Source organism: Takifugu rubripes, chromosome 20 (genome assembly GCF_901000725.2).
Source record: "Takifugu rubripes chromosome 20, fTakRub1.2, whole genome shotgun sequence".
Classification (NCBI taxonomy): Eukaryota; Metazoa; Chordata; class Actinopteri; order Tetraodontiformes; family Tetraodontidae; genus Takifugu; species Takifugu rubripes.
In genome coordinates, this window is record NC_042304.1 from 9,920,548 (window position 1) to 9,935,440 (window position 14,893).

Genomic DNA, 14,893 nt, shown 5'->3' on the forward strand with positions numbered 1-14,893 from the left:
TACAACTTTACCAACAACTACAATAACAACAACTATACCCACCACAACTTTACCAACAACTACAACAACAACAACTATACCCACTACAACTTTACCAACAACTACAATAACAACAACAACTATACCCACTACAACTTTACCAACAACTACAATAACAACAACTATACCCACCACAACTTTACCAACAACTACAATAACAACAACTATACCCACCACAACTTTACCAACAACTACAATAACAACAACTATACCCACCACAACTTTACCAACAACAACAACTATACCCACTACAACTTTACCAACAACTGCAATAACAACAACTATACCCTCCACAATTTTACCAACAACTTTACCAACAACTACAATAACAACAACTATACCCACCACAACTTTACGAACAACTTTACCGACAACGACAATAACAACTGTAACTACCACAACTTTAGCAACAACTTTACTGACAACTTCAACAGCCCCCACCACAATTGGGACTCCTGCACCCACCACAACAACAACGACCACTACACTACCCACAACAGTGCCCACCACTACGCTAAAACCAACAACTCCCACCACTGCTATCACAACTACACCAGAAATTACAACTACACCCACTACAACCCAAACAATTACCATCCAAAATCCGATGACCTTCACGTGTCCTATTGCGACAGCCACCCAGGAACCATCATCCTTTACCAGTCAGTACAGAGCAAAAGAAGAACAGTGCAAAGATGAGATGATCCTCTACAGCGTTCTCCTTGCGGTGGAACTGGTGTGCACTCTGGTGTTAGCGAGGTTCACCCTCACCCTTTACTGCCTGCTGCGGGGACCAGAGATCCCGAACCACAGGGTCAAACTCACTCGTGTCTTGCACAGGCGAGATGTGATACTCAGACCTTTATCCCAAGCAAACAGAAGTGACTACTTGGGATAGTGAGTCTCAGCCAACGGTGACGAGCTTTTCGTCCATTTCTCATTGTCAGTGACAGTACATCACCAATGGAATACGACTCTGAGACTGGAGTCTTAGATGGTCGAGAGGATAATAAGTAGCAAATATGTAACCATGCTCACTGTGGAGGAATATGCAAAGGTCTCTCGAGGACAAAGAGCAAGCGAAGAAAGGAACAGTGTTGAACGTGCCACCATTTATGCCTGCTGTGTTCTCTGAAGTGACAACCTAACTTATATTTTGATGTCTTGCTTTCAATAAACATGAATTTACTGGAAGGTGGGAAACTAAAGAGAGAGATGGATATTTTGCTTGTTTTTCCCAAAACTGAACGCCATCATAGGCGTAATGCAGCAATTATACAGGAGGGGGAGCCACTGATCTGAGCTGTGGTTCTCAAACAGGGTAACTCGTGTGTTGGTTAACGTGCGTCTGCAGGAGAGATAAGCATATGAGATATGACAATATTTTTAATCAGCAGCGCATTTTTATTAAAATTTCCACAACTTGTTTATGGAAACAAAGAAAGGATCCCCCCCCCCCCCCCCCCCCCCCCCCCATGCATGTTTTCCGGTCTAATAACTAAAGGTTAAAAGGATTAATTAAAGCTTTTATTAGGCAGAAGCAGAGAAACAGAACAGCAGGGCAGACTCATTAACCCAGTGTGTGTGTGTGTGTGGGTACCAGAGATAATGACAGAATTAAAATCATAAAATTCATCTTAATCGGAGCTGACAGCACCCTACTCTTAATAAGCATTATAGTGTCTTGTAAATACAGTGTGTCTGCACCCTTATTTCACTCTTGAACCCGCCACTTGACTCTGTTGTTTCTAAGGTCTGGTTCAGCCATCGCAGACAGCAAAGTGCTGCCAGGCTTCAGTGTTTGAGCTTTTTACTGATATTAATGGAAGAAATGTCATTTGAAATGGCTGCAGCGGTGGCTAAAATCTGTCTGAAATGGAGACAGTTTGCTCAGCAGTAAATGTAGTTTTCTTTTTACATTGAGAAACATGTCAAATTATTCTTTCACTGGATTTCTGTGTGGTTTCCCCCAGATATCCTGGTTTATTGGGAGCAAAGGTGCAGATCTTAACAGACGCGGGAACGCGGGTCTTGTTTCAAGTCAGCTAAAACATACATTCATTTTTAATCGGACGTGATTCAAAGTGAGACGCTCCAGATGAGGCAGCTTATAACACAGCCCCCCCCCCCCCCCCCTCCCCCACCCTGCCAGGATGCAGCTATTGTGCTCATAAATGACTCGTGAAGTTGTGTCAGCAGTGAATGAAGCGCTGGGATGGGGGGGCAACTTCACTTTGCTTTATCAGCTTTACCTCAGGGCTCTGCAGAGAAACACACACACACACACACACACACACACACACACACACGTATCCAACCACAGAGAAACTGACGATCTGATTACACCTGATATGGAATTTTGGTGCTGCAAAGTAAAACAACATAGATGAGAAGTGAAGAAAAGTGACTAAAATTATAATTTTGTGCACAGTCGGCTTTGGTGAGACAAACAAAACAACAAACGCTCCAAATGTGCCCAGATTTTGCCATGAATCTCCTTCTCTCTGTTGCTCCCAATGTCAGATATTAGTGTTGAATTTTGCTTCCACCTGTTCATCACTTGCAGGTACATCTTTGGTTGCAGCTAACAGGCCAACTAGTGACCTTGCCATCAGGCAGAGGGGTCTCGCTGGAGCTCTTGCTGACTGCAGAGTTCTCGCAGCCACTCTGAAGGTTATCCAACGTGAAATGATTCCACAGGACTCTAGAACAGCCACGTTTTCTCAAGCTTACGTTTGACACGAAGCGGTCGACCTTCTATAATCCATAGGTAAAGGTTGGCTTCATCACCAGATAAATGGCTTAATGGTTCCTTTGCCAGAGTCTCGCTTTAAAGTTTGGTGGGAACCTTTTCCTGTGACAGCGGAAAAACAGGACTTCAGGTGACGGGAGTATCGAGCCACATGTCTAATAATCACGAGAAACAGGACTAAGCAACAAAACCTGGCAGGAGGAAAGATAATTATGCCTGAAATATGCAGGTACACAGTACACAGGTAAGAGATGAAGGAAATGGATGAGGTGAGGAGAGAAAAGATAGAATGAGGCAGGCAGAAATACACATGCACAAAAGCAAATTAAATTATATAAAGCTTTAAAGCAAAGCCAAATAAGAAATACTAATACTGAATAAAGAAACAATTATTAATAGATAAAAACTACTTAAAAAGCTGAAATCTAAGTGGTTCTGCGCAGATCTTTCGCATAAGAGCTACTATACAGTATATGAATCAGGTGTTACACTGCCGCCTATTGGACAGTCACCGCAACTGCTAAACTCAAAAAATCCACCAAAACCTCTACAATAGGATAAATACAAGCATTGAAAATATTGTGGCATCAAGAACCAACCAAGGTGAAATATTGTACTTCCATATTTGGTGTTTATGTGTAGTAGAGCTTCCTTTTCCATAAATTGATGGAAACACATAGGAAATATGTGCTGCGATAGGCTCATATTAAACTCTCATTTGAAACGCCCTGATTTCACAGTTTCAGATGAGCTAAATGATCAGGAGCAGAGGTACTCATCATATCCCTTGAAACCTCTGCATTTAGGAAAGGATAAGCCTGCTAATGAGCCTGAAACAGAGCTGAGAAGGAAATTGTGTGTGAAAAGGGCAACGTGCTGTGGAACATCAGAGGCCATAAAATAAGGAGGAGCCCATCATGGTAAAAAAAACCTCTAACATTCCATTTTCCAGGTGGAAGGAGACAGTTTCAGCTGGGCCAGTACAGCTAATTAGCTGGTTAATAACCACATACAGTCCAGTTAAAGAAAATATATGGACTGTTTGAAAAAGAGATGTAAATGGTTGATTTCTGAATAGTTTTACTGCCATTTCCTCAACTGCAGTTAGCTAAAAATATCGTCTCTTTGGAGATCAATTAATATAGAATCTGGGGACCAAAGTGTCATATTTCACAGAATCCATAGAACTGGAAAATGTGAGAGAATATATAGATTTAAAAAAAAAAAAAAAAACAATTGTGAGAGGAAAAAGTGGAGGACGCCAAAAAATGGTGAGCTCGACTTAAAAGTCCAATTAAACATTTGGATTCAATATATTATTATGTGAAAGTTTGGAAGGTAAAGGTTAGATCGTTTTTCACTCCCTCAACATTCAGGAATTGTATTAAATATTGATGAAGGTGTGCTAAACAACCCAATATATTAGGTTACCACCATGGTAGGGAAAAAAATGTTGCCACAGAGAACACACAACATATCAGCCGTCACAGGCGACAAGCTGGTTAACATGTAGGTGGGGAGATAAGATGTTAGATAAGATGTGAGTGAGTTTATGGAACTGGACAGAGGACTGGCAGCCTCTGAGGGAATAAAGAGTAGGAGAAGGAAACAGATGGAGGACAATCCAAAGGAACAGCCAGAGAAAGAGCAAAAGAAACACAGACAAATTTACACACACTTATATAAGAGAAAAACAAGAAAAGAACCTGGGAAATGTCCACATGTGGTTACAGATTCAGGGACATGAAGAGGACACACGCTTTTGGACCCTCCAGATCTGCCCCTGTTGTGCAAGTATTAATGTAACATAAGTGAACAGGAATTAATATGATAAGGGTTTTTTTGTGATTCCCAACACACACACACACACACACACAAATCATGGCCTTACTTTGGTAGTAGAATGAGGGCTTTGGCACTCGATATATAATAAATGTAGGTACACACACACACACACACACACACACACACACGTACGAGCACATCGCTGAGGGGCAGCCGTTGCCTCTGGCGTCATAAACCAACTTGTCTTGGCTCTGGTGTCTCACGCGTCCCCACACCAGCAGACACTCCAGCAGTGCCAGCTGGGACCAGTCTCTCCCAGCCAGCTGCACCTCCAGGCAGACTGCAGCAGCGGCGAGCTGGGATCACCATGACACCTTCAGCGGAAAACACAGCATGTTAATAACACATGTATCTGTGGACTGAGTGAAAACAAACACCCTTTATGTGCAACGTTTAGGGAACGAGTGCGGTTTTCCACCCTGTAGCGTGAGCTGCTGCATTGAGTGCAAAGAAATAGGATTTCAATTTGCCATACATTCCTTTTTTATGGCCTGATTTGTGTTGACAGAGAGGTCAGGGAGGCGAGAACATGAAGCATTCCGTTGAAAGAGTAGAAAAGAAAATAGAAGTGCCATTCGGCTACTCCAGAGCTTCATCAAAGGTGGTCCCTGTGAGAATTTAGACTAAAGAGGGAGAAGCAAGCTTCAAGCACCTGAGAGGATGAAAAGACATATCCTGAAGTAATCTGCCAAACCCACAAAAATCTTCAGACAGTGACTTGGATTTTGTGTGATGAGCTGATACAGAAATAGCTTGACTTAAGAGGGAATGTCTATTTTTACCACGTCCTCCTTTTGTCTAATTTTGGCTAAATTTAGCTGCCCAGCCATCTGCCGGGGCAGAGGGCTGCAGAGGGCTGCAGGTGCTGAAGGAACATCTCTGAGACAGAAGGAAAGCTCTGACACGCACGGCTGAACTCCTACACGGCTCAGATCCACGTGGGTACGTGGCTTGGATCATGAAAGCATGACTTTGGACGGGGATGTTTCCCAGCAGCGTCAACGGTGTCGCTGAACCGATGAGGGGTTTGAGGGGCTGGTTTGGAAGGTCGGGTGGGTCAGGACCTGAGCAAAGGTTCATGGGTGAGTGATCAGAGAATTAAGAGTTTTCGACATGAGAATCAATGATTTTTTTTTTTAAGAAAACACCGATTCCATGGGGATAACCCCCACGTTTAAGGCGGCATATTAGAAAAACAAACACCTGGAATGCTGGTTTGGCTTCAAGTTTCAGATTTAGTGCCGACTTTCATAAATGACGTAATTTCTGTCCAATGCGACACCGCCGGAGGGATTCGAGGGCCTCGATTGGTTGGTGATTCCTTTGTCTCCTCTTTTAATTTTGAGGAACAAAACGCGAGACGTCACCAGACACTAAAGGAGTGTGTGTTCACGGTTACTAAGGTGGTAACCATGGAGCAGCCTGGATCACACGCTGCGAGAGCACCTGCGTGGATGAGCCCAAGCATCGCCTCAGCTACAAATCAATTCCAGCCCACCTCCCACATTGTCCCAGGCAGGTCCTACGTCCAACAAGCCCAGAGAGAAGGACATACCGGCCATGACCACAGGTGCCCAGATGCAAACTCAAGCGCTGCATTCTTATGTGGTTCTTGGCAGAATCAAAGACTTTCCTGGTGTCTGACACCACAGGGGGAGATGGACAAGCTGCTAATTTATTTTACTGCCTGTCGCCAGCCTGTCTCTCACCCTGAAGGACAGCAAGCGACGCCAGGTGATCGTTTCTTCGGCCAGGTCATGAAGAATTCATGAGAAGTTGCAGATTTTACGCAAAAAAATGAGCCTTTAAAGTGAAATCAGATCAATTAGGATTTGATTCGAGAGTGATTTCAGCGGCAATATTCGACCGCCCAGGTTTGTTTTCACTCTTAGATTCTAATTGTTATCTCTGTTTTTGCATTTTAACTGGGCAAATGTGCGTCTTTCAAGAAAAAAAACTGAAAATGCATTTTTGACCACATTTATTAGCTTGTCTTGGACACGGTCCGACTGTCGGTGCTCCACAGGCGTCGTTGGGCTGATGCACATGTTGCACATATGCACATATTGATCCATTCACACAACAGCATGCCTCTGATTCACAATGCATTTAATATTATTAAAAAAAATAAGCCTCTTACATAAAAAATGAACAATAGCTTTTAAATAGAACCCCTTAAAATGAATTCAACTCACCTTAAAGTCTTTTATTCTCCCCAACAAGTTTCACACCAATTCATTTAGGCCTTAAATCTCACCCTGAACTAATATTAATTCAATTCACATCGACCCTCAAATTTGTTACACTCCTGAAATGAAATTCCCCTCTCGCAAAGATGGCTGGACCCCACAACGTCACGGAAGTTAGGACCTCGTGTACACACACACGCGCGCACGCTGACTTTCAGTTGACCCACGTGTCGTCTCCATGGCCGTATCGGCTGTGTGCGCGATGTCAGAGAGCCCCTTCAGTTAACCACACGACCGACAACTGCGAGCATTAAGTAGCAATATAAATGGAAATGAGACTCTTCATTGTGGAGAAGATAAAGTAAAAGGAAACATGTTTCCAGGTAAGCGCGGAATCGCAGCCGTGTGATGGCCCGCTTGTTTGGAGGACAGATTCACTGGAGTGGGCGACTCAACAGCAACCGGACTCATTTACGTCTTAAATCAATAACGTTGACGTAGTCAGACAAGTGTTACGGCTGCATCACAGATCCAAAAAGTTTCTGGGGTGTGCTCCAGTGCCCCCGAGCAGATGTGGAAACAGGATGGACTGCTTGTCCTTACTGGTGCTGTGTGTGTGTGTGTGTGTGTGTGTGTGTGAGTGTGTGTGTGTGTGACTCAGCGGTCGACCCCTGGCAGGTTACAAAGGACCTGCTTTATTGCGGCTCGCACGGACCTCCTGCGTTTCATCTGATGTTCGTTTACCAGCCGGAGGTCGAGCTGCAAAACAAAGGGGACGATTAATGTCTGCAGCAAAATGAAAAGGACGATGGAAGCCATTCACGAGGGGGGGGGGGGGGGTGAAGGGGGAGGGGCGCAGGGGGGCCCAACATAAGGAAATAACCACGGAAATGAGAGGCGGCGTTATTTGTTGCTCCTCGACCACAGTTTTGAAAAAGTTTGCAGTTTTCGTTCCTGCCGATTTCTGTGACTGGAGGCGAAGGAATTCTGCAGCTTCCATGAACAGGGCAGAGACTCCTCTCCTCCCTTTGATGTGTCTCACACTCGTTTGTTAGACGCTGATGTATTTGTAATGGCGCTCTGCACCGCCGCCATTTAAAAGTGTTTGTAGCTGAGGAGCATCTCTGAAACTCCCTGATAACCGTTTCGATTCCCAAATAAAACCCGGCGCCGCCGCTCTCGAAATCCAAAAGACTGAAAGGCAAAACAGCAAAAGGGCAAAGTAGGTTTCAAAGTGAGGCATCCTCTTCTGAAGCGTCAACCCTCAGACTCCTCCCCCCACGTTGTTGTTTCTGGGAAATCAGAACAAAAAGAATCATTTATGAGGCTCCAACCACGCGCCAACTTTTCACCCTTAACCCTGCCATCACTTCCCTCATTTTTCCTAGGGTTTCCTCTCAACCATTCCCCTCTGAGGCCAATTACGGGAGATGATTACTCAAACTTGAAGTGTTGTACCGTCATCAGACCGTCCAGGCTGCGATTTCCCACCACATGTAAATCAGGCTGGTGCCTTCAGGTACCGGCTCAAAGGTGAGAAGACCCGACCGTGCCCACATGAACCATTTCACCCGGAGGGGTTGTGGGTCTGTGTGCCTCGTTGTTCTTACACATCTGAGACCTGCTCAGAAGGGAGAACAGAGGGACGGAGATGTGATGGAGGCGAGCGCCGTTACGTTTTGTTTGAACATGCCGGCTCGCCTGTGCCTTCTCCAAACGGCTGCCAGTCACCTTTGAAGTGCATGTTGGGAAATAAAATTGGATTTATTACATGTGCGTCATATGATTTTTCCAATTCTTTAGAAAAGAGGGAGGTTTGTTTTTAATCTGTAAGGAGCTTAACCCCCCCCCCCCCCCCCCCCCCCCCACTGTGAGAGAATGCGGCGCTCCTAATCCCTCCGGCTCCAGCCCGCCAGTAAATAACTGCCATCCAAATGTCAACAGTGGGTTCTGGGTTCGAGTCTTTTATTTGCAGAGTTTGACTCTGGACCACCAGATCCTGAGCAGTCTGGTGAGGATTTCCACACACTTTGGCGGAACAAAGACGGAATCCTGATGCCTGGTTACAGGAAGCATTAATCACCTCCTGACACAGATCCCTCTGATGTCAAACTCATTAATGACATGGTTAAAGGGCGCTCGGCAACTGCTCACTAATAGATGAGGCACTTTTAGAGACGTGGGTAATCAGTGTGTACTGTGTCTGCGTGCATGTCTACATAAGGAAAAGTGCTGGTTTTGTTAATGGTTTGACTGGGATTTACACCAGCAGCTCTGGCGATGAGTCACCTGTTGTGCAGGAAATATTCCCGCTTCCATGCTGATGTGCTATTCTTAACAGGAAATGTGATAATTCAGTGAATCCTTCATGGTGGTTAACTGGTGAAATGAAGTGAAGCTCATATGTTTCCGCAATTCCTCCCGCTCACTTGGTGGGGGGGACGGGGCGAGGAGGGCGAGGAGAGCGAGGAGGGCAAGGAGAGCGAGGAGGGCAAGGAGAGCGAGGAGGGCAAGGAGAGCGAGGAGAGCGAGGAGGGCGAGGAGAGCGAGGGGCTCGGCGCTGCAACACTTGGCCCGCTCACCATCGTTTCTCCGTCTCATTTCATTTTTTCTGATACGGCCCGGCAGGAACGTCCAACCTTGGGCGGCGATTACGCTCACCTTGTCAGTCATTTGATGAGGCGGCGTCGGCAGAAGCGCAGCAGTGATGCGGCGACACTAACACGGGTAATATTCATAATCAGTAGTGGCATCATTCAGAGATGAAAATGGTACAGGAGGGAGTCAGCGTTCAGATAGACGGTGGCCCAGAAAGAGGTCCAAACGGGGCTTTAGATACTATGGTGAAAACAATCAAAAGAAGTTAAATAAGCTTGCAAAGCAAATTACAAGAAGAAGAAGAAGACAAGAACATGGACATACAAAGAACACATGAGGGAGAGGCGCCATGAGTAAGCTGCCCTGGACGGGCAGTCTGAGCATGTGGGGGTTCGGTGCCTTGCTGAAGGGCACCTCGGCAGATGTCTGGGAACATCCCGGCACCACTCCAACCGGGAAGCCTCCTCTGCTGCTGCAACAACAGACACGTTCAGGCTCATCTCAGGTGTGAACTCATCGCGAGGTCCTGGGTTCGATTCCCGCGTCTGAGAGCTGTCTTCGGTCCTGAACGCAGCACGCTGAGTCAAGCCCAGACTGGGCATGGAGCCACCACTGACAGGATTTACACAAGAGAGGGGGAATCACACTAAACAGTGAGGTCTAATCCTCCCTGAGCCAAATGTAATCAACGGTCGTGGTGCAGGTTGAAAGGGAAGACGTACGTACGTGACACGTTTGCAACAGCTCAACCATTTTTTATGTGTTATTATTCAGACCTCAATCTGACCACAAATGTCAGGTTACGTAACGTTGTCGTGATAATTCGAGGGAACGGCCGTGGTTTTAATCCTGCTGGCAGATTCCTGTTATTTTTGTGTTTTGCTGCTGTAATCCAGGTCTGCCTCCCTTCAGCACATCACGATCCTCCAACAAAACATCTGGATGCAGCGAGTGTTTCATTACCAAAGAAAAAGGTGGATTGGAAGATAACAACTTTGTGACGCAGGAGAGCTGGAGCTAATGAAAAATGGTGCAGATGATTAAAATACTGCTGCTATTCAGATGCTAATACCCTAACTTTTTCTTTTTAATTAAGTAAGATTTAAACAATTCATTATTCTCTCTGTCTGCACCAAAGGTAATGCTAATTATCTGTGTTATAACAGGGGGCTGCACAAATAAAAACAAAAGTTCCTTGTCCTAATTTCTTGAGCACCCCACCTTCATAATCAATACATCAAGATTCTGGTTGTGTTCAATAGGAACCAAGATTGGTAGAATATGGCTCAAGTTTAGTGGAGCTGGTTACTTTCGCTGCTAAGTCGTCAGCTCAACTGACTTGTGATGCAGTGTCACCCGCGCTCTCATCTCTCTCCTGATACATTGGCATCACTTATAGGAGTGAAGGGGGATGACGGAGGCTCATTTGAACACATTTTTATTGGTTTGTTTGGCGCGTTGGCACAAGTAAATTCAAAAGTCTCTTGAATGGTGGTGCAGTGTTGAGCACCGTCCCTGGTGACTGTTGCCTTTACACTCCTGACACTGAGGAGAAGAATCCCCCCCCCCCCCCACACACACACTGAAACATGTCGGTGCTAACAGGATCTCTAATTGTCATTCACGTAATTATCAACCAGGGCAGCCATTAGCCTCCCCCCTGCTGCTGTTGATACCTCCCTCTCATTCCTGCTCTCTATTAAAATCTGTTTTACCCACTGCTTCGTTCTGTAGCCTGACAAGTGCGGTTACCCTGGTATCCCATAATGTTAGCTGCTGTTTTCAGTACTGTAAAAAACGGAGGTTTGTCATTATAGGGAGGAAACCAGAGTGCCTGGGGAAGGTTTGCATGACCTTCCTTATGTGATGCCATCCATAGCTTTACCGGGTTGCATGTCACCTTTTGCGTAAGCTAAAGAGGATCTTTGATGGAGTGGAAACAATCTCTGCTGCAGTAATTGGCCTTGTCACAAATGGTTAATTGCATCGATAGGGAAACATTGAACACTCTTGTCTTGTTTGACCATTTCGGAGAACACAACCCGCTTTTATCGGACCACCAGACACCACAGAAGCAATAGCGGGCGCGTTATTAGCATTCTACCAATCGGCAGGTAGAGAAATCAAAGCAAAGGAGGTCCCTTGATCTACGTTTGCATACATCAGGAAAATCCTGCATTTTCAGATGCGCTGAATGAATGGTCCTGCATGAATATTCCTTTTTATTTTTTTCTGGTTTTCAGCTCACACGCAAGCATGTTTGCATTTGGAATGAATGGGATATTTCTGTGAACGCCTCTATTCATCTGAGGGAATATTTGAGAATGATGAATTATGGATCCTGTGCAGCCTCCAGATGAAGCTGGCAGAACAACTGGATGGCTACATATTTAAACAGGCCACTAACTTTGTGGACATGACATCAGAGCATTAAAGATTCAAACGTGGTGATAGCCTAGCATTAGACTAGGATGACGGGGTGCACGCATGAGAGAAGAGAAAACTATTGATCTGTCTGCGGTACAGCAAAAGTTCAATTAAAAGTAATTTTTACAGTGTAAAAGTGCCGTTTGCTATCATTTGTTTGCTCTATTAACTTTTTCTCATTTTGCTCCTCTGCTTATGTCTTGCTAACGATTTGTCCTCCAAAAAGCAGATTAGGTGTTACAAATGTGCGCCAAATCAAAATAAATTGCATTTTCTTGTCCTGCGGTGACCTAATGGAGCAGTGTGTTCTGTAACAAGGCCGAGCAAAAGCAAAAAAAGAAAAGAAAAAGAAAGAAAGAAAGAAAGAAAGAAAGAAAGAAAGAAAGAAAGAAAGAAAGAAAGAAAGATGTCACAAAGGGCTGCAGCATGAGTCAACAGAAGGACAAAAGTCTGCTGTGGTTTATCAGAATTTCTGCTTCACTGATGGAGCAGTAGCCATTTCAGATCCAATATTAACAAAAGACTCAAGCTTTTCTCCAAACATTATAAATGCAACTAACATACCAGGAATACATTACCAGCTCCCTAAGGTCACCATCCCAACAAACCGCCCTAACGCTACCCTAAACCCAGTTCTATTCTCAACCTCAAAAACACGTCTTTGCCTTTAAACGATCCTTTGAAGTCGCGGGGACCAGGTCTCCACAAGAAAATGTCCTCACTTTGTCGGCAGGATAGGTATTATTGGTACCCATTATGTGTCGAATACAAGAACACACACACACACACACACACACACACAAAATGGAGAGAAATTGCACCAATTTCTATATAACAGTAATTTGATGTCTGAAGTACTTGTAAAACCAGAACAGACACTCAACAGAGTTACAGCAAAAGATTTGAGAACTACTTTACAGGCACAGGTTGTCTGTTTCCCGAGCTTTTCATAGAAGCCCCCCCTCCAACCCCCCGTGTGATTTGTTGTCGTCATAGTGTCTCATAGTTTTGGAAGAAAGCAAACTTGGACGCCAGCTAGAATTCAACTTATCTTCACAACTATGACATGATATAGGAGAAATTACAGAGGTAAAAAATGGAGATTTCAATTTTTAATCAGGCGATTTGTCAGACGACCGGGGTCTATGGATCTAATAAGGGCTGCATCTATTTCTGTCCTCATTCATAATAAATGTGCGTGACCTCACATGGTTTCCAGTACTTATTAACTTATTCCCGTCTTTATAACACTTGAATTTGATAATAATCAGCATTTTAGTCTTTTAATGTATCCTTATACACCTTATTTGATATTTATAACGATATGTGATAAAGATGTTATTATAATTGATGTCAGCAGCTTAACTGTATTCTTGCACTTGTCTGTCTGTCTGTCTGTCTCTCTCTGCAGGTATCACCTTTCTGCCAGCATTGCTCACTCCAGCTCTGCCTGCTGAGCGCCCCCCCCCGGTTTTATATTTACATCTCCAGCACAACAGCTCTACATAGCACTCCACCTCATATGTTCAGAAGTTCCGAACATGCAGGATTTTTGTCTTTTTTCTCCTCTTTCTGTCTCCCTCAGCAAGGTGAGAAAACACCAGAACAAGAATCTGACCGAGACTGAAATAGAGTCACCTGAGACCTGTGTGTGTGTGTGTGTGTGTCTGTGTGTGTGTGTGTGTGTGTGTGTGTGTGTGTGTGTGTGTATTATCTGTTAACGCAGCACGTATTTCTAGTTAAACAATAGCTGCGGACACACCTAAAACCATGCTGACATTCCTGCCTGGTGATGGATGAGGAGTATTAAAGTTCAGTGGATGGGAAGGTTGTAATGATAATACTGCTTCAGGGATTTAACCACAGCCTTATTGGAGTGCTTTGGCTCCAACACGGGGGTAGTTGAGCGTCGGTCTTGGTCGCCCCCTTCATCCAACTTTGGATGTTTATATATTATATCAGAGAAAAGAGGAGGATGGGGTCAGAGGTTAAGGGATGTGACAGATTCCAGTGCTCAGTTATATTTGGGAATCTGCTGTCAGGGGCACATCATGCATCCTCCCTCACAATGAGCATCCGTTGCTTAATTTCTTGATTTATGCTTTTGATGTACACTTGCATTAAACTGAGCTCCTGACGTGTTTTTGTTATCCCATAAATAAATTCACATGAATCCATTTCTGCGCCTTGCGGCGGCTAATTAACCGCGCTGTGGCACGAGGACCCGGGCGGCTCCAGTAGACGCCGTACTCAGGCCAGATGTTACATCTAAATGGACTGTGTGTGTGAATTAAAGCTGTTTCTCACACTGGCAACTCCAGATGGCAGCTGACAACACAAACACCTCTGGCCAGCGATCATTTCCTGTGATGTAACGGCACACCGTGTTCTGATGTCTGCCGGATGCCAAAGGGGAGCCGCTTTAAGTTGTGCGAGCCCTGTTTTCTCTGCGGTGTCGTTGTCATCCTGACACGCAAAGCTCCCATTAGCATCAGCGCGGAGCCGAATTAGCATCTGCGGCTGACTCCACTAACCTTTTTGTTTGGGCGCCATCATTTATTCATCCTGCCTGTTTTTGTTTCTTCAGCCGCTGCTCTTGTCTCATCAGTGATCCCCTCGCCGTGCGGGTTCTTCTGCAGCACCACACACTCTTCCAAGCTCCTACCTGGAAACACATAAGACAAAGTAAGAGATGCATTTTCTCATTGCCTGCTTTGATTTGGACCGCGTCCGTTTTAACCACCATATTCGGTGTGGCTGTTTCAGGCTGGTTGATGTCCTGGTGTTTGTTCTCCCACTGAAGACGGCACCTGCTAATCTCACCTCGCCGTCGGCCCCTCCTGCAGCCTGGAATGATGAGGATCCTGTCTCTTGTCAGGGATCCGCTGGTGTGGCTACTGGAGTGATTCCCACATGTTTCAGAGGTCGCAGCCTCGTCTGTCCGCCCGTCCTCCACCATCAGCAACAAGAAGACAAAGATGGACCTGGTTCCTTTCTGCAGAAGAAGTTAGAATCTTGTGACCTGTAGTAACCTTTTTCCTCC

At 45.1% G+C, this 14,893-nt stretch overlaps 2 long non-coding RNA genes across 2 annotated transcripts; one reads left to right on the forward strand and one right to left on the reverse strand.

The window, feature by feature from the left end:
* Window positions 1-1,548: 1,548 nt before the first annotated feature.
* LOC115247148 (uncharacterized) lies at window positions 1,549-5,706 on the reverse strand. Its single transcript, XR_003886197.1, has 3 exons — window positions 4,769-5,706; window positions 4,498-4,574; window positions 1,549-2,893 (listed from the first exon to the last, which is right to left on the reverse strand). It is a non-coding gene; the product is annotated as an uncharacterized lncRNA (long non-coding RNA).
* An 818-nt stretch (window positions 5,707-6,524) lies between these two features.
* On the forward strand, window positions 6,525-14,890 carry LOC115247146 (uncharacterized). The gene is made up of 4 exons (XR_003886195.1): window positions 6,525-8,358; window positions 13,262-13,439; window positions 14,438-14,535; window positions 14,617-14,890. It is a non-coding gene; the product is annotated as an uncharacterized lncRNA (long non-coding RNA).
* Window positions 14,891-14,893: the final 3 nt, after the last annotated feature.